The 19,891-nt window shown below is 46.7% G+C and overlaps 2 pseudogenes; both read right to left on the bottom strand.

Moving 5' to 3' along the window:
* Positions 1-11,273: 11,273 nt before the first annotated feature.
* Positions 11,274-13,985, bottom strand: LOC128123849 (40S ribosomal protein S7-like; annotated as a pseudogene).
* A 1,942-nt stretch (positions 13,986-15,927) lies between these two features.
* Positions 15,928-18,447, bottom strand: LOC128094175 (V-type proton ATPase subunit G 1-like; annotated as a pseudogene).
* Between the last annotated feature and the right edge of the window lie 1,444 nt (positions 18,448-19,891).

Below are 19,891 nucleotides of genomic sequence, written 5' to 3'. Positions count from 1 at the left end.
AGAAGGAGGTAGAACAAAAGCCCATATTTGTACTTGCTTGCAAATATTTGCATGAAGACTCTAGGAAGACAGGTGAGATATGAAGAAGGCAATTGGCAGAGGTGCGGGGGAGGGGGCGCTGGGAAATGGACTGTCAATGATAGGAGGAGACTGGGTGATTATCTCTCTACACTTCTCAGCTGTTGACAATGAGACTATCAGCATAAGAGCAGGAGGGAGGTTAACTGGCAGTGGGACTCTGGGACATAGCTCCCACAAGGTCACTATCTGGGGCAGTGCAGGACTGTGTGGCAATGCAGCAGTTTGGGGGTCACCCACCTTTTGTAAGTCATCTCTTATCCATGTTCCTGAAGTAAGCCCAGTAAACTCACTGGTTCACCAGAAGGTAAAAGAAAGAGGAGGAGGAGGAGGAGGAGGAGGAGGAGGAGGAGGAGGAGGAGGAGAAAGGGCAGGGAGGCCAGAATGGGTGGTGTTTTTTATTCCATAAGCCCCGAAGCAACTTTGAATGGAGTGGAGCCCTGCTCCCAGCCCCTGTTGAGGACCACAGTGCTCTTCACAGGGGACTTTTCTCTTGAAAAAGTATTTATTTTGTGTGGGGGTTGGTGCCAACATGTGGAAGTCAGAGGACTGCTCTCAGGAATCTGCTCTCATTCCACCATGTAAGTCCCGGGAATTGAGCTCAGGTTAGGCCGCTTGGTGCCAATCATCTTACCCAATGAGCCGTGATTCACTTGCAGCCATAGAGTGCCACGTTGACTTTCTTCTGTAGTCTTAGAATTATTGATGAAGTCATGGTGAATTATCTTCCTGGACCGATTAAGGATGAATAGACAATATTGCCTGCAGCTTGTGGGAAAATACTAAGCATCAAAACTCTCTCTCCTGGTCAGTGTGATTTTATGAGATAAAAATCATCACATAAGAAATGGTGCAATCTTTTTTTAATTACCTCCCAGAGCCAATTAATAAGATAACAAGGAAAGGTGTGAACTTCTGTTCCTTGCAATTATCTGTTGGTCTGTTTTGCAATTTCATTATAGGTTGCTGTCAGTGCCTTTCATTTATTAATAGGTGAATGCAAAGCCAGTTTGTCAATTATTTATCTCAGTGCTCATAGGAAAAGAAAATGGAGTTCACATTTCTTCTTTCAGAAACTGAGCATGTGTGACAGAGCAGTGGGGTCTCCACAATTACATACCAATATTTATTAGGAAAGTTGCTCCTGTATCTGAGGATGTGACTCAGTTGGTCTAGCAGGCAAGAAGCCCTGGATTTGATCCCCAAAAGTGCATACCCCAAGTGTGATGAAGCTTGCCCATAATCCCACCACTCACTAGGCAGAGACAGGAAGTTCAAGATCATCCTTAACAACATTGTCAGTTTGAAGCTGTTAAAGAAAAGGTGGGGATGGGGGTGGAATTTGTTTGCAGGGTTCGAGAGATGGCTAGAGGGTTAATTAAGAATGATTAGTGATCTTTGTAGACCAGAGTTTGGTACCCAACACATGTTGGATGGCTCACAACCACCTTTAACTCCAGCTCTATGTGATCAGACAGCCTCTTCTGGCGAGCACACACACACACACACACACACACACACACACACACACACACACACATGGCGCATGAGCGCTCACATATGCACCCACACACATAATTTAAAATAAATCTTTTTTTTTAAGTTGCCAAAAGACTTCTAGAGGTCCCTTATAGTGCAAATTTCACAGGATTCAGAGACTTCTAGAAACCCCCTCCACATTTCAGGCTCTGCTGGACCCATCAGGACTAAGGCTGGTTCCTGAGAAATAGGAGGCTGCTCCAGAGACAAAATGGAGGCAGCAGCACATCTGATTGGAAGCTTGAGACACACACGCGGGCAGGCACTAAGCGAAGGGACAGGAAATAGGAGCCTGAAAAGCCCCCCAGCCCTCCACTTAGACCTGACTGGGAAACAAACTTCCTTAGGAGTAGAAAGTGGTTGAACAGGAAGTCAGCCTCAGAGGGGAAAAGAACCACAAGTTGTCTAGAGCTATTTCTGAGCATGTCTATTAGAGGGGCAAGAAAAAGAGCTGGAGAGGTTTCTGTGTGCTGAAGAGCTGCAGGGTTGATACCAGACTGTTCGGTGAGGCCAAGAGGAAATCAAGGAGTGAGCCCTTGTTTCGTCCTTTGGAGAGGCCCTGCACAGGATCCTGGGACAGTGACCACAGGACAGAGACTTCACTCTTCTCTGATAGCAAAGCTGACCTCCCACCTCCTGCCTCCCCTCAGCCCCCAGTGTTCCTGCCACCTCTGATGTACCAGCTCCTGGACTGTGGCATCCCAATCCCTCTGGGGATGAAAGAGGGATGAAGTGGGGGACGGGGAGATGGGGGAAGGGGGACGGGGCGATGGGGGTGAGGGATGGGAGGGGGGGCTGCAGTCGGTCCTCCTAATGGTGATCGTCAAAGAGGCTCCTTTGGTACCCTGGGTGGGAGGCCTTGGACATGAGCCCTCCATGGCAGTTCTTCATGGCTTCCTTCCATCATCCCAGGAGATCCCAGCCTCCACAGTGGTGGTCAACCTCTAGTGACTACCCAGATCCTCAATAAAGATGAGTGGAAATGGTTTTCTTCCCTCTAAAGATCCACAATCCAGTGCAGTTTTGTAAAGGGTGGCTTCCTTCTCCACTTCATGTGAGAGTAAAATGAGAAATGAAAAGAAAAAAAAAAAGAGTTGCTTCTGCTTCCAATTTGCAGCCACGACAGCAAAGGCAGGTTATCAACACTTCCCTAATGAATATGCATCACCTTCATAACGAAAGTGAGAAGACATTTTTAATGCAAATGAGCTTAGACAGAGGATGCAAACAGACCTGGATGTTAACTCTAATCCCGTTATTTATTATCTGGGACATCTTGAGGAGGTTACTTTAACCTCTCTGAGACTCAGTTTCCCCAGATGTAGACTGAGGATAAGCATCCTTGGTTTTCAAGGTTTGCAGTGAGCTGGGCTGAGGTGGATGTAGGCTTTGACACTGTTGAGGTGTGCAGTGAGCTGGGCTGAGGTGGATGCAGGCTTTGGCACCAAGAAGGCATCAATCAAAGGAATTTCCACCTCAGCAGAGCCAGGACCCGCAGAAGCCAGCCAGCCTGTACCACATCGCAGTCCCTCCATCACACTGTGCCAGGATCTGCAGAAGCCCAGCCTGCACCACACTGCAATCCCTCCGTCACATTGTGCCAGAGAACAGACACTTGCCCCAGCTTGTTGGGAAGAAATGGTTATTGATCTACCTATGGCACGGTGTAATTAGGAAACGTGGGGCTTGGGAGATAACCAGCTCTGACCAGATCCCAGAAGGCATCTGCCTGTGAGGTCTCAGCACAGGAGACCAAAAGGCTCTTGATATTTAAAGCAGACAGGCCGTGGTAGAGAGGACTGAATACTGATGGGCAGAGCTGAAGGATGGAGCTCTAGGTTGGACCTTCTGGAAGAATTCCTAAAGATACAGAATTGGACCCACCATGGAAGCTACTCCTGCATCAGCAGCCAGTGGAGAAACTTCAAGAGCTCACCCAGTAGCCATGCATCGTAACAGCAACTTTGAACTTGTACTTGCTAGTCATGTTACTTCAGTCATATTAGGCCAGGTGTGGTGGTGCATGCCCTTTAATCCAAGCAGGGAGGCAGAAGCAGGTGGATCTTTAAGTTAGAGACTAGCCTGGTCTACACAGCAAGTTCCATGCCAGCCAGGGCTACCTGGACCCTTTCCCAAAACAAAATAAAAATTGGGGGAAAAAAATGAAACAAAATCTGAACCTCTGAAGACTCACAACTCGTCCCAGCACTGCTTCTCTGCACCCCACAGAGGGGGAACAAACAAAACCAAAACAGTTTGGAAAACAGCACACGCCTCACCTTTCACATCACGTCACCAGCAGAAAGGGAGTCACATCCGAAAACCAACGTGCAAGGGAACCTGGAAACGCTGTGCTTTTGCCTCTCAAGCTGTGCGGGGCAGAAAGGCATCCCTTGGACAATCCTGACCAATCACTGTTTGTCCTGAAAAGGCTCCAAGACCAGGGGAGCCCTCTGCCAGCTGTGCACTGTGGGATGTGGTGAGTGTTCGGTTGCTTTGCAGGGATACACGCCCCCTCTGTCTTCCTAACAACGTATAGATTTTCCTTTACTCCTGTCTTTCTCACCGCCATTTCTCATCTAGCAACACACTGGCTTTAGAAAACCACTTTAGGCCTGGACACTAGACAAACCAGCGTGTTCTGTCCTTCCAGCCGCACAAGTGGCCCAAGAACAGACATGCTAACAAAGCCAGAAGAATCACGACAATCCTCGAGAATCTTGATGGGACTTCCCTCTCATTCCCGCTCTGTGAGCCCTGACTTCATCTTGCTACCGTGAGTGAAGTTAACCTGAGGACAAAGTCTCTACCGCCAGGAAGGCCTCCAGCATCTCAGAGAATAGAATCAGGCTAGATCAGACCATAGCTGAACTCCTGCATACCACAGGAAATACAATAGATAGAAACCCACACACAGACAGCCAGGCCCAGTAGCTCAAGCCTGTAATGGAAGATTTCTGTGACTTCAACACCAGCCTGGGTTATAGAGTGAGACTGTGTTAATGACTTTTCTGTTGCTGTGATAAAACCCCATGACCAAGGCAATGTATAGAAGAGTCTGGGCTTACAGCTCCAGAGGGGTAAGAATCCATTCTGGCTATGACATGTGACAGTGAGTGGCAGGCATAAAAGCCAAGACAGAGAGCTGAAAGCTCACTCCTCAACCACAAACAGGAAGCAGAGACAGCAAAACCCACCCCCAGTGATGTCCTTCCTCCAGCAAGGCTGACCCTCTCAGACCTCCGCAGTCAGCACCAGCAACTGGGAACCAGCTGCCGAATCCAGGAACCTATGGAGGACGGTTCATCCCTACACCATAGACGCTCTCAAAGCAAAACAAGTTGGGAGTGGTGATGCACACCTCAGCATTTGGGAGGCAGAGACACGTGGATCTCTGTGAGTTTGAAGCCAGCCTGTACACAGAAAATCTCAAGCCAGCTAGAGCTACACAGTGAGACCTTATCTCAAAAAACAAACCAAAGCAAAACACAACGAAAGAAATCTCAGACCCGGGAGATAGCTCAGCAGGTAAAAACACTTGTTGTGCAAGCCTGATGACCTGAGTCCCATCTGACTCCCATAAATTATCCTCTGACCTCCCCAGGTTCATGTACACACATATACACACCCCCCCACACACTCTCACAAACACCCACACCCATACTCTCACCTAACCACACACATGCGCTCTCTCATATACATATTCGAGCTAACAGAAGTGGGAAGTAGGATAACTGAAGATTCAAAGAACTGAAGCTACACAGATGATCTTGGGCACAGTCTGAGCTAAAGTCAGGACCTGTTCCCTAAGATCTAGGTGACAGTGATAGGCCAGAAATATCCCGGGAAGGCACCTTCCTGGTGAGTCACTGCTCCGTGCACAGACTGCGGTATCAAATTAAAGTTGCCAGTTCCTTTTGGCCCAGAAAGAGTGGGGAGACAATTCTCTCTGGGGAGGGAAAGCTCCACCCTGTAAGGCCTGCGAGGACCCACACTTCCGTTAGCTCCCCACGCAGGGGCAGTAAAGCCGTTTTCTTTCATTTTGATTTTTAATTATGATTTTTTTGCTATATACCCCCTGAAAATATGGCCAAAGATGAGTGTTTATTGAAATGGAAAGGTGCTCATAATCGTACATGAGGTAGAAAAGGCAGACTGCAAATGGGCAGGTTAAATCTCACTTCAAAAGTCAGATGAGCAGGGGCTGGAGAGACGGTTCAGCAGCTGAAAGTGCTTCATGAGGACAGGAGTTCTGCTCCCAGCACGGGTATCAGGCGCTCAAACGGACTGTAACTCCAGCTCCAGGGGATCTGACACTTCCTTCTGGCCTCCAAGGGCACCCCACACATGTGCACATACACACAAACTCAAGCTTTTAAAAAATCCGCCAAGCCTGATAGTCTGTGTTTATTCCCCAGAACTCATGGAAGGAGAGGAGAACTGATTCCCAAAATACTCACTGTGGCACCTATCCATGCTCCAGAAACCAGCCCCACCCCCCACGTACAGAGGGGGAGAGAGAGAGAGAGAGAGAGAGAGAGAGAGAGAGAGAGAGAGAGAGAGAGAGAAAGAAAGAGAGAGAGAATTTTAAGTTAGATATGGAAGTATATGTATACATAGGAAAAAGTCTGGTGGGGCCGGAGATGTGACTCACCTAGCACGCACTAAGCCCTGGGTTTGATCCCAGCACTACATAAACTGGCATGGTGGTGCACACCTGTAATCCTAGTACTTAGGAGGTTGGGAGGTGGAGGCAGGAGGATCAAGAATTCAAGTCATGGGGGGGGCGGGGGAGCGAGAACCCAAGGGAGCAAGGCCAAGGGCCAAAAAACATGTAGAAAATATGCGCTAAAATGTTTGGAGTTATTCGAGTTACTGTCCTCGTGGTGGATGTGGGGACTTTTCCTTCTCCCTTTGTGCATGCCTGTAGCTCATTTGCCTGCTGTCCTTGAGTCCTCCAGACTTTCAGATCATCCTTTGGCAAGCACTCACCCCATATAGTGCGCACATTCCAAGGCCCTCCCCCGGCCTTGCGGTAAGTTTCCTGGTTCACGCTCAAGTTTGCTTCTCCTTCCTCTTCCTGCGTCTCCCTGGCACCCCACTCCCTGCAGCTGTTCTCTTTGTCCTCAGTTAACCCAAATGTGGAACACTGCCCCCTCTCCTGGGTCCCCTCCCCAAAGAACATCTTACCCGAGGCGCTCCTGAGAGGCTGCAGCTCCATGTGGTGCTGTAGCCAACTTAAAATCAGCAGGAGCACCCCTGTACATGCCCTGGCAGCAGCTGTTTCAGGAAGTGTCTCACTGGACAATCTTCTCTCTAACCTGCTTCTCATTACAGGAGATCAGTCCCCTGACTTCTGCCCAAGGACCCACCCTGCATCCACCGGGTCCCTACCTGCCACCGAACTTCCACATTTTTAAACATTTTTCATTTTCTTCTATATGGTAGGTGACCTCCCTTGTGGAATCTCCTTTTCCCAGAAGGAAAATCTTACCCATACCCAAAAGATTGTCAAGAAATCTTTTGGAGCTGGAGACATGACTCAGAAGTTACGAGTGGCCTTGCAGAGGACCTGAGTTCCATTCCCAGCCCCAGGACAACAAACAAACAAAACTGAACAGGTAAAGACAGAAGACCAAGCCCCAGGGAAACGGAAAGTAGCCAACCACTTTATCCCTTTGGGGTGGGAGGGGTCCCCCAAACAGATACTGGCTTGGGTCCTCTCCTTTTTCCTATGGGTCCTATTTGGATACTTGCCTCACGCGGCCCTGACATTTCACCTCACAACGTCTTCCACGGTAAGAAGCCACACTCTTAGATTTCTGGCTTTCTACTGATGTCTCACTTATTCTCCTTCAGCACCATGACTCCCTGTGACCCTCTGCTTCCCCTCAGGCTAAGAGGAAAGTCACTGGGACCACTTTGGGTATACAGACTACCACAAGCCCAGTATTCCATGGGCTGCTGAGTCCAACCTGTGTAGGTCAAGGGCAGGACTACAAAGGCACAGGTGACCAGTGCAATTAAGGTAGGACTATATCCCAGCTAACCAGGACACCTCCCTCTTCCCTCCCTATTGATAGTACCTGCCCAGGCCCAGAACAAGGATAGTCCTTTCTTCTCTCTTGCCCAGATGTTCAGTTTTTGTCTGTGTCAAGACATAAGCTCCGTGATAACAGTGTCATGGAACTTGGTATTCATACAGTTCACTGGCCGCCTTCCCCAAGAGCCCCGCCCCCCTCACTAGCTCTGCCATTTGTCAGCAGTGTGGCAAGTCTGTTTACTTCCCACCTACAAAGCAGGGAAGATAGTCGATAGAAGCGAGTGAGTACTCTGTGTAGAGTACTTGGATCGGTGCTGGTGGGTTAGTGCTCCATCAAGGTCCTAGTCAGCTTTCTGTTGCTGTGATAAACACCATGACCAAAAGCAGCCTGGGTAGGAAAGGGTTTATTTCAAGTTACAGCTATAGTCCATCATAAAGGGATGTCAGGGCAGGAACTCGAGGCAGGAACCTGGAAGCAGGAACTGAAGCAGAGGCCATGGAAGAGCATTGTGTAGTAGATTGCTCTCATGGCTTGCTCAATTTGTTTGCTTGCTTGCTTTTTTTTTTTTTTTTTTTTTTTTGGTTTCAAGACAGGATTTCTCTTTGTAGCCCTGGCTGTCCTGGAACTCATTCCAGGCTGGCTTCAAAATCCTCCTGCCTCTGCCTTCTGAGTGCTGGGTTTAAAGGCACGTGTCACCACAGCCAGCTCAATTGGCTTTCTTATGTAACCCAGGACCACCTGTCCAGGGATGGAGCCACTCACAGTGGACTGGGCCCTCTCACATCAATCATTAATTATGAAAATGCCCCATAAGTTTGCCTACAGGCCATTCTGATGGAGGTATTTCCTCGGCTGAGGTTCCCTCTTCCCAAATGACTTGAGCATGTGTCAAGCTGACAAAAAAATCACCAGTACCATCATGTCAGCCATTGTTTCCAGCACCGATACTATTTCCACTTATCATGCCTTCTGATGAACAGGCCCCAGTGCCATTTACTTCTGTTTCTATCCTTTTCAGCAGAGCCAGCAAGGAGCCTGTGTGCAATACCTACCCGACTGGATTAAAGCTTTGGTGTGAAGCAATGGCCCTCTGAGAAACCACATGGCATGTCCTTCCTGATACCCTGGCCAGCTCCTCAACATCCCTTCTTAGAACAGTCTGTTTTCTTCCTCTACGAATCCTTTCTAACTGGCTTTGAAAATTACCACCTACTCCTCATAGCTATGTAAGAAGAGAACAGCTGGAGGAGAGCCGTCAGGGCTGACTGCTCTCCATGGAGAATAGGAAACCCTGTCAAGGGGAGAGGCCTGGAGTGTGGCTTGAGAGCTGAGTGCTTGCATACATGAGAGATGTCTTAGTTTGGATCCCCAGCATGGGAAAAAAAAAAAAAAGCAACACATTTTTTAAAGCTGCAATTTATATAAGAACTAATTTATTCTGAGTGACCCCCTAGGGCTGATGAACCCCTCCTCAAAAGGTGGCTTTTGTTCAGTACCTCTCTGAGCTGATAGCTAAAGGAACGCCATCCGACCATGGGCCATTGTGGATGCAAAGGAGGGGATTACCTCCCAGACATGGATGATGACGATGTGGATGTGCTTTTGCGACTGGCAGAGGACGATTTCCTGGGAGTTGGTTCTCTCCTTCCACTGTGGGATCTGGGGGTTGAATTCAGGTCATGGAGCTGGCCACAAGAAGTGCTCCTACTGCAGTGTTCTCAACCTGTGGGTTGAGACCCCTTTGGGGTTGAATGACCCTTTCACAGGGGTAGCAAATCAGGCTGGCCTCGAACTCACAGAGATCTACCTGCCTCTGCCTCCTGAGTGCTGGGATTAAAGGCGTGCACCACCACTGCCTGGCCGATGAAAATAACTTTATGGTTGGGAGTCACCACAACATGAGGAACTGTATTAAAGGCTCACAGCATGAGGAAGGTTGAGAACCACTGTTCTACTGGATGGATGAGCCATCTCCCTGGCCCTAGACTTGTATTTTATTATTAAATACCTGAGTCCCACCCAAGCTCTTACGTTAAAAGCCTACTCCCTAATGTGATGGTATAGGGGACATTCTTTGGAAGTAACCAGTTGTGGTGGTTTGAATGAGAACAGGCCTCCATAGGCTCATATACTTGAATGCTTGGTCCCCAGTAGGTAGAACTCTTTGGGAATGGTTAGAGATGTGGCCTTGTTGGAGGAGGTGTGTCACTGGAGGTGGGTTTTCAGGTTTTAAAAGTCAATACCATTCCCAGTTAGCTCTCTGACTCATGCTTGTAGATCAAAATGTAAATTCTCAACTACTGCTCCAGTGCCATACCTGCCTGGCTACTGCCACGCTCCCTGCCATGGTGGTCATGCACTCCGACCTTCTGAAACTGTAAACTGTTGTAGACTACTGCTTTAACTGGGTAAAGGTGTGTCACGTTTGTTTATGCTGCATTTGTTTAACTAGGTAAGGATGTGTGTTTAACTATGTAAAGATGTGTTGCATTTGTTTCCCCTTGCCTGCCTAAGGCACCTGATTGGTCTAATAAAAAGCTGAATGTCCAATAGCTAGGCAGGAGAGGGATAGGCGGGGCTGGCGGGCAGAGAGAATAGGAGGAATCTAGGCTCAAGAAGAAAGAGGGGAGAATGAGGCACAAAGAGAGGGACACACCTGGGGCAAGAAGCCAGGCAGCTGACAGACAGACAGACACGGAAGAAGCAGGAAAAGTAGGACACACAGAAAGAAAAGGTTAAAAAAAAAAAAACCCTGAGGCAAAAAGTAGATAAACAGATTATTTAAGTTAAAAGTCAGAAATGAGCCTAAGCTAGGCTGAACATTCTTAACTAATAAGAAGTCTTCGTATCATGATTTGGGAGCTGGTTGGTGAGTCAAGAGAAATAAATAGCCTGGTACAGGAAGCCCCTAATAAACTCTTTCTTCTATAAGTTGCCTTGATCCTGGTGTCTTATCACTGCAACAGAAAAGTAACTAAGACAACAGTATTAGACGAGGTCATGAAGGTGAAGCCCTCATAAATGGGATGAGCATCTTTATGACCCAAGAGAGCTTGCTTCCTTTCTCAATTATGTAAAGACATGACCAAAAGATAACTCATCTTTGAACAGAATTGTGCCCTCAGCAAACACCAAATGGGGAAATATCTTGTTCCTGGACTAAAGTATAGGAAAGCACCCAGACCCATATGTACCACCTGGGAATGTCACTCTGTGGCTGAAAGGCACTCCACTGTTTTCCCAGGGAAGCCTATAGATTCTTGTTCCTCCAGCTCCCCTGGCCTTGGCAATCCCCTCCTTGTGGCCCTGAGTCCGAGCTAGAGGCTGGAAAATGGCCGTTCTCGGTCCACAGCTCCTTAGACCAGAGGACAGCCAACTCTCCAGCTGTTCTCTGCAGCAATGAGGGTGTAAAAGTGTTGTAGAACCACTGTGAGTAATTTAGCAAAAGAGCTTTGGGATGAGAGTTAAGCTATTACATGGTGGTGGTCCCAGAGCCTGCAAATTAGAAGGGCTGGTAGCTAGGAAGTGGAGCCGATGTATGTTAAAGGGAGAACCATGAAGACCTTCAAGAACACATCAGAGCCCTGCCTGTTTGTGCTGGACCAGGACTGATCACATGACCTTGCCTAGCTTGGAGGACATTGGAAAATACCTGTGGGGAGATACAAAGGATATATTTAGTTTAAGTCTTTCCTGCATGAGACATTAGCTGTTACTGTGTGACAATGTAACTGTGGAGACAACTGAAGCATGATGGAACATTCTCTCCAAGGTTTTGTCTCTAGTTTGCTCTATGTTTTAATCACCAGGCTTGTTTTACTGCCTGGAGGTGAAGGAGAATGTTTCCACCACTCCCATCTCTCTCCCAAGAACAGAGCTGGGAACACCATAGTCCCTGAACCTTCCTCGGGTCAGGCAGATGCTGGACCCCATCCTAAAGGAATGTCCCCTGGAGGAAGGTGTCCAGCCCATCCCAATTTGTTCTGGAATTTGTGGGCTTCAGTACAGACTGTCCTGTATCTTAAGGACCCCTCTCAGAATGATGTCCTACTTGAAGGGGATGAACTGGACTTTAGGCTGTAAAACTGGATTTAGGAATTGATGACATTTGTTCTGTTTCTGCCGTGCTGAGGATCAAAGCCAGGCTCCACACATGTTAAACATGTGCTCTACCACTGAGCTGTGGCTCTAGCTCCTGACTTAAACAAAATATATAAATAACAGTTTTATTGAGATACAATTCACACACCATAGAGTTCACCGACTTAGACTGCAACTCAAGGGTCTTAGTATATTTACAGAGTTGTGCCAACTGTCAAGACTGACTTCAGAACATTTTCACTATCCCCCAAAGAAACTACCCCTGTGTCCACATTGTGATTCTCTGTTCCTTCTCAGCCCTACAAGCTCTTACTTTCTGACCCTGCAGATGTGTCTATTTTGGACATTTCAGACGAATGCAGTCATAATACACATGTTCTCGCTACATCTGAGTGCCATCCAGTATGCAATGTGTTTAACACACAGCAGTGTGTGCTGACCATTGGTCAAACAGCAGTGTGTTAACCACTCCTCAGTTGACAGACATTTAGTCTGTTCCCACTTTTGCAACAATCTGCTACAAACTTTCATGTCCAGCCTTTCTGTTAACATACATTTTCATTTCTCCTGGATGGATACCTGGGGATAGAATTGCTGGGCCATTTCCTAATGCTTAACGTTTACCCTTCGGTGGCTGCACCGATGTACACTGAAGGCTTCTATTTCTCTGCACCCTTGCCAGGAACACATTTATCTTTCTTTGCTGCTCTTTTTTTTTTTTTGGCAGGGGGTTGGGGGAGCCTAGGATTCAAACCCAGAGCCACAAGAGTGCTAAATACATGCTCTATGCTCTACACTGAGTAACAGTCCCAGTGAGCTGCCCCCAAACTCTCAGGCTTAAGCAATCCTGCCTCTGCTTCTCCTGTAGTAGCTGGAGCTAGAGTTACAGATGGCTGTGAGATGCCATGTGGGTGCTAGGAATTGAACCCAGGTTGTCTGCAAATGCAGTAAGCACTTTAACCACTGAGCCATCTCTCCAGCCTGTCTTTACCCAGTTTTTAAAACTATGAATGTGTTTATTCAGTCATTTTCTTTACAACTGAACTCTGTGAATTCAAAATTAAAATCCTTGCCCACAAGCTGCTGCTTCTTCTTTAAAATTATTTATTTATTTTTATTTTATGTGCATTGGTGTTTTGCCTGCATGTATGTCTGTGTGAGGGAGTCAGATCTTGTAGTTACAGACAGTTTTGAGTTGCCATATGGTTGCTGGGAATTGAACCCTGGTCTTCTCAGCTCACTGAGCACCAACTGCTCTTAACCACTGAGCTATTTCTCCAGCCCATAAATGGGAGATTTTTTTTAAGGCATGGTCTCATGATACAGGCTGGCCTGGAACTCTCTGTGTAAATCATGCTGGCCTCAAACTCAGAGATCCAAGTATTGAGATTAAAGGCATGCACCACCATACCTGGATCATATTAAATCATTTTGATATAAAGAACAGATATGGCTGGATTTTTTGTCTCTCTATAGGTTTTGTTTTTGTTATATTGGGCCTTGAACCTAGGGCTTTGCACATGCTAGGCAAGCAGTCTACCACTCAGCTACATCCTCAACTGCCGGTGAGCTTCTTATACACATGCACACACCAGAAGTTTCAACCTCATGCTCCACTTGTTCTTCTGTGCTTTGTCTAAATGAACCTTTAGGAGCCGGCTGCCATCCAGTTTCACACAGATCATCTTCCTCACAATTTCACTTGGGAAGACCAGGTCCTTGAGGATGGCATCGTGCACTGCTGTCAGGGTGTGGCTTCTGGGGCGATTTTGCTTTTGGCGGGTAGGAGGGATTGGGACAGGGTTTCTCTGTATAACAGTCCTGACCATCCTGGAACTCACTCTGTAGACCAGGCTGGCCTCGAACTCAGAGATCCACCCGACTTGCTTTTGCTTATCTTTCTTATGGTTTTTCTGAGTTGGCTTGGGCAGAATCCTCCTCTGAGGTATAAGACTATGTGCTTCCCACTAAACTTTTTCTCCGGTTCACAAGCCACACTTGGATTTTCTGGAAAGATTTCAGCTGAGGAACCTGTACAAAACTTATGATAGCTTTCCAACCACCAGCTTCAAGGTTGTTGGCCACAGTGATGTCGAGTTCCTGCACCTGCGCCTTGAGATCTGAGTTCATCTCCAGCTTGAGCAGCGCCCAAGAGATGCCAGACTCGAACTCATCCGGCTTCTCGCCATTGGACTTCACAATATTGGCACTCGAGCTGAACATGGCCTCATCCTTAAAGAGTATGAGCTTAGAAAGAACTCTTTACCCATTTTTAAACTGGACTGTCTTATTAAGTTATGTAAGATCTTTATATATTATAGATATTGGTCCTATGTCAGATATATGATTTAGAAATATTTTGTACTATTCTGTGGATTGTCCTTTTAACAACAATCCTTTGAAGGATAAAATTTAAAAATTTGAAAACAAAATTTTTTGCTTGTGTTTTGAATAGCATAGCTAAGACTATTGCTTAATCCTAGGTCACAAAATTTTACGACTACATTTTCCCCAGGAATTTTATAACACTAGCTATTACATGTAGATCTTCAGTCCATCTTGAGTTGATTTTTATTTGTGCTGTGAGTTAGGACACAACTGTACTCTCTTGCGTGGGTAACCAACCAGCTGTCCTGGCACCCCGTGTTGTAAACTTTATCTTCCCGCACTGGACTCTCTTGGCACCTTGGCCAACAATTGATTGACCATTAACATGGCAATGTATCTCTAGGCTCAGTTTCATTTCACATCTCTATATGTCTATCCTTATGCCAACACTACACTAACTTGATAGTAAGTTTTAGAATGAGGAAATTCAAGTATTTCAACTTTAGTCTTTTACAAGTTTGCTTTGGCTAGCCTACATCTCTTGATTTCCACATGAGTTTTAAGATTGGCTTTTTCTTTTTTTTACTTTATTTACTTTTATTTCATATGCATTGGTTTTTGTTTGTACGTATATCTGTGTGAGGGTGTTGGGGCCACTGGAATCAGAGTTACAGACAGCTGTGAGCTGCCATGTGGGTGCTGGGAATTGAACCCAGGTCCTCTGGAAATGCAATTAAGTGCTCTTAACCTTTGAGCCATTTCACCAGCTGTGATGGTGCACATCTGTAATCCCAGCTCATTTGAAGCCAGACCAGGTTCCATGGGATCCTGTCTCAGAAAACTAAAACTAAGCAACCACAAATCACATCCTCTGCAAACAGACATTTTTAATTCTTTACTTATCTGTGTGTCTTTTTTCTTCTTTAAGAGAGTTGTGGTGTTTTGTTTTTTTTTTTAATTTTAGTATATGGGTGTTTTACCTACATGTTTGTCTGTGAATCATGTGTATGCTTGGTGCCCACAGAGGCCAGAAAAGGAAGTCAGATCTCTTGGACCTGGAGTTTCAAATGGTTGTGAATCTCCACATAGGTATTGAGAACTCAGCCTGGGTCCTCTGGAAGGGTGGCAAGAGCTCCCCACTGTTGAGGAATCTCTCCAGCCCTGTATTTCATTTTCTTACCTAATTTGCTTTGCCTATTTTTGGAGACTGTGCTGGCTAGTTTTATGTCAACCTGACACAAGTTAAAGTCATCTGAGAAGAGGGAGCTCAATTGAGAAACTGCCTCCATAAGGTTGGGCTGTAGGCAAGCCCTTAAGGCATTCTCTTAATTAGTGACTGATGTGGGAGGGTCCAGCCCATTGTGGGTGGGTCTACCCTTCAGCTGGTGGTCCTGGGTTCTATATGCAAACAGGCTGAGCAAGCCATTGGGAGCAAGCCAGTTAAGCAGCACTATCCTGACTGGGAGAGACCAGCTCCCATGATCCGTTCAGAGTAATGAAAGGAATGCCTCAGAGTAGCGAGGGGTAGGAAACTTTTTATCTGAGGGTAATTAGGAACAAGCATTAGTCTATCTATCACATTTTACTCACTCATTCTTTCACCCATTCACTTCCTCACACTTCTCTCTTCATGCTGCCTCTTCATCTCTCACTCCTCCACGGCCTCTGCATCATGCTCCTGCCTCCAGCTTTCTGCCCTATATGAGTTCCTGTTCTCAGTTTTTGATGATGGACTGTTATACAGAACTGTGAGCAAAATAAACCCTTTCCTCCTCAAGCGGCTTTATGTTTCTTCGTAACACAGAAACCCTAATGAAGACAGAAACCATTTACTGGCTCGTCCTTTTGTCTTTGGGTTGAAGTGCTTATTTCATACACAAAAGGATATGGAGAATAGATAGGCCAGGCTGTGTGGGTTCCACAACAGGCTGAGACTACAGCTTCACTGACTCAGGTCTCAGATTAATGCCCACCTGTAGATGAACGGTCTTATTAAATATGAAACACAGAGCCAAATACAAAGTTAATAGCCCAAGAGGTCAGAGCAATAGCTAAGAGCTAAAAACCTTACCCTTCACTGCCGCTGCTGTCCTACCTCTCCACAAGAGAGCTACTTCCTGTGTGTTTGTCCTTTTTATTGACTTTCTGTTCTGCCTTCTCATTGGTTGTAAACCCAACCATATGACCTCCTCGTCACTGCCTGTCTGTACAGACTTCCAGGTCTTCTATGGTTGGTATTGAGATTAAAGGCGTGTGTCTCCAATGCTGGCTGTATTCTTGAACACACAGAGATCCGCCTAGCTCTGCCTCCCAAGTGCTGGGATTAAAGGCATGCACCACCACCGCCCAGCTTCTGCTATGGCTTGCTATTAGCTCTGACCCCCAGGCAACTTTATTTATTAACATACAAATAAAATCACATTTCAGTACAAATAAAATATCACCATACCCACCCTTGGGTTCACTAACATTAATAAATAAAGAACACCCTCAAAGACTCACAGTTGCAAAAACCAGTACAGTATTATTATGTGAACAAAACAGAGCAGCAGTGTTCACTTAACCTTCTGGGGGCTTCTTGCTAACAAAGTTGTACAAACTCACAGTCTCAGGATGGTTTAAGCTTGAGCTTTGCAATGTGCATGGCCAGGGCCTCAACTGCAGCCCAGACCACTCAATTTCCAGCCTCACCAGAGGGACCCCCAACTCCCAAATGCAAACAAAGAGGCACAAATCCAAGGCCAGAGGAGAGTGGTTTAGAGTCTTGCAAATGATTTTTTTTTGAAAGGCAAGACAAAGTTTTACTTTTAAATGATTACAAGCAAGCCAAATAACATGTAACAAGTTCTTGTGTCCTAGCATCTAGTAATTTGGGTTAAGATACACTAACAGCAGCCTGAACAAGCATATCCACTGTTCTAGATTAGCCAGAATGGACGACTGTAAGGCTGGCCACTGCTTCATAGGAGTTACAAATGCTATTTACTACTTTTTCATAGATAACGCCCCTGACCTTTAAGAAAGTGGAAGGAAACAATTTACTCTCTCTCTTTCTTCAAAGAATTGGTTTGGTTTTTTCCTACGAGACTAATAAAAGAAAAACCAACAGTGATACCTGCTGCTTGCACAAACACACAGGAAACACACACTCCTTAAAGACACACAAGGTAAAAAGATGGAACTTCACGTACTTGCTAAGATGTATAAAAAGCTAGATTTGACTCTCAACAAGTGAAGGGATCTCCAACAGCACAGCGAAATTGAATGCCTTCCGGAACAGAACTCGAGCTCTGGGAGCTTTTCCTGCTCTGTTCGGGCATCGCCCATGCCAGCCCACAAGGCAGGTGCTTCCACCTCCCATCGTTTATGTGCTAGTTTTCATGGATTTCTGGCCAGATGTGGCACACAAAGGCCAAGAGGTTATCCAGGACTTCATCCCTGTTCTGCTGGAAGTAGTTCTGGAGAACAGCCATCCTCTCCTGGGTCTCCCTCTGCACCTCACTGCCACAACTGCCATGGGCCCCCAGTGCCGCAGCCTCCGTGGCCTTGAACTCCTCTGCAGGCCGTACTGTTCACTCAGCCTGGGCTGCTTCTTTGGCCTGCCTCAGCCTCCGACTCTTTCACTTGTGGGCCTCAGACACCTTCTCAGCCACCTGCTTCTTGGCCTGCAGCAGCTGCTGGATGCCCCACGACTGACTCGCCATCACTGGGAAACGCTCAGTCAAAAGACACAAGGGATCTTTTTAAATGTTGGTTGGTTGGTTGGTTGATTGGTTGGTTGGTTTTTCGAGGCAGGGTTTCTCTGCGTAGCTTTGGAGCCTGTCCTGGAACTCACTCTGTAGCCCAGGCTGGCCTTGAACTCACAGAGATCCGCCTGGCTCTGCCTCCCAGGTCCTGGGATTAAAGTCATGCACCACCACCACCTGGCTCTGTTTGTTTTGTTTTAATGTGCATGTGCTCATATGTGAGTCCGGTGTAGGTCCTTGCCTTCTGTGTGGTTTGTGTCTTAGTTAAGGTTACTGTGCTGAGAAAAGACACCATGACCAAGGCAACTTATAAAAGAAAGCATTTTATTGGGGTCTTACTTAGTTTTAGAGGGTTAGTCCATGATCATTGTGGTGAGAAGCATGGCAGCAGGCAGGCAGGCATGGTGCTGGAACAGCAGTTGAGAGGTTACATCTGAAACCCCAAAGCCCACCCCCAGTGACACACCTCCTCCAATAAGGTGACACCTAATCATTCCCAAACAGTTCCACTAACTGAGGACCAAACTTACGAGCCTATGGGGGCCACTCTCAGTCAAACCACAGTTTGAGAGGGTCTCTTTTTTTTTTTAATTTAATTTAATTTTATTTTACAATACAATTCAGTTCTACATATCAGTCACGGATTCCTTTGTTCTCCACCCTCCCGTCCCCCTCACCTTTCCCCCAGCCCACCCCCTATTCCCACCTCCTCCAGGGCAAAGCCTCCCCCAAGGACTGAGATCAACCTGGTAGACTCAGTCCAGGCAGGTCCAGTCCCCTCCTCCCAGGCTGTGCCAAGCGACCCTGTATAGGCCCCAGGTTTCAAACAGCCAACTCATGCAATGAGCACAGGACCCGGTCATACTGTCTGGATGCCTCCCAAACAGATCAAGCCAATCGACTATCTCACCCATTCAGAGGGTCTGATCCAGTTGGGGACCCCTCAAGCCATTGGTTCATAGTTCATGTGTTTCCATTTGTTTGGCTATTTGTCCTTGTGCTTTATCCAATCTTGATCTCAACAATTCTTGCTCACATAAACCCTCCTCTTTCTCACTAATTGGACTCTCAGAGATCCACCCGGGGCCTAACCATGGATCTCTGCATCCAGTTCCCTCAGTCATTGGATGGGGTTTCTAGCACGACAATTAGGGTTTTTGGCCATCCCATCACCAGAGTAGGTCAGTTCGGGCTGTCTCTCGACCATTGCCAGCAGTCTGTTGTGTGGGTATCTTTGTGGATTTCTGTGGGCCTCTCTAGCACTTTGCTTCTTCCTATTCTCATTTGGTCTTCATTTACCATGGTCTCCTATTCCTTATTCTCCCTCTCTGTTCTTGATCCAGCTGGGATCTCCCGCTCCCCCAAGCTCTCTTTCCCTCGACCCTCGCCCTTCATTACCCCCACTCATGTCCAGGCTGTTCATGTAGATCTCTTCCATTTCTCCGTCATTGGGCGATCCCCATGTCTTTCTTGGGGTCCTGTTTTCCAGGTAGCCTCCCTGGTGATGTGAGTAGCAGTCCAGTCATCCTTGTTTCATGTCTAGTATCCTCCTATGAGTGAGTACATACCATGTTTGTCTTTCTGAGTCTGGGTTACCTCACTCAGGATGATTTTTTTCTAGATCCATCCATTTGCCTGCAAACCTCATGATGTCATTGTTTTTCTCTGCTGAGTAGTATTCCATTGTGTATATGTATCACATTTTATTTATCCATTCTTCAGTTGAAGGGCATCTGGGTTGTTTCCATGTTCTGGCTATTACAAACAATGCTGATATGAACACAGCTGAGCAAGTGCCCTTGTGGTATGATTGGCATTCCTTGGGTATATGCCCAAGAGTGGTATAGCTGGATCTTGGGGGAGATTGATTCCCAATTTTCTAAGAAAGCACCATATTGATTTCCAAAGTGGTTGTACAAGCTTGCATTCCTTGAGAGGGTCTCTTGATTATCGCCTATACCAGGCTAGCTGGCCCACAAACCTTCAGGGACTCACTTGTTCCCACCTCACATCTCATTTTAAGGGCACTGCCCTGGGATTACAGACACACACACA

This window comes from Peromyscus californicus, unplaced genomic scaffold (genome assembly GCF_007827085.1).
Source record: "Peromyscus californicus insignis strain IS unplaced genomic scaffold, ASM782708v3 Scaffold_4__1_contigs__length_199733344, whole genome shotgun sequence".
Taxonomy (NCBI): domain Eukaryota; kingdom Metazoa; phylum Chordata; class Mammalia; order Rodentia; family Cricetidae; genus Peromyscus; species Peromyscus californicus.
Note: the sequence above shows the minus strand (reverse complement) of the source record. Positions and strands in the feature narration are given on the sequence as shown.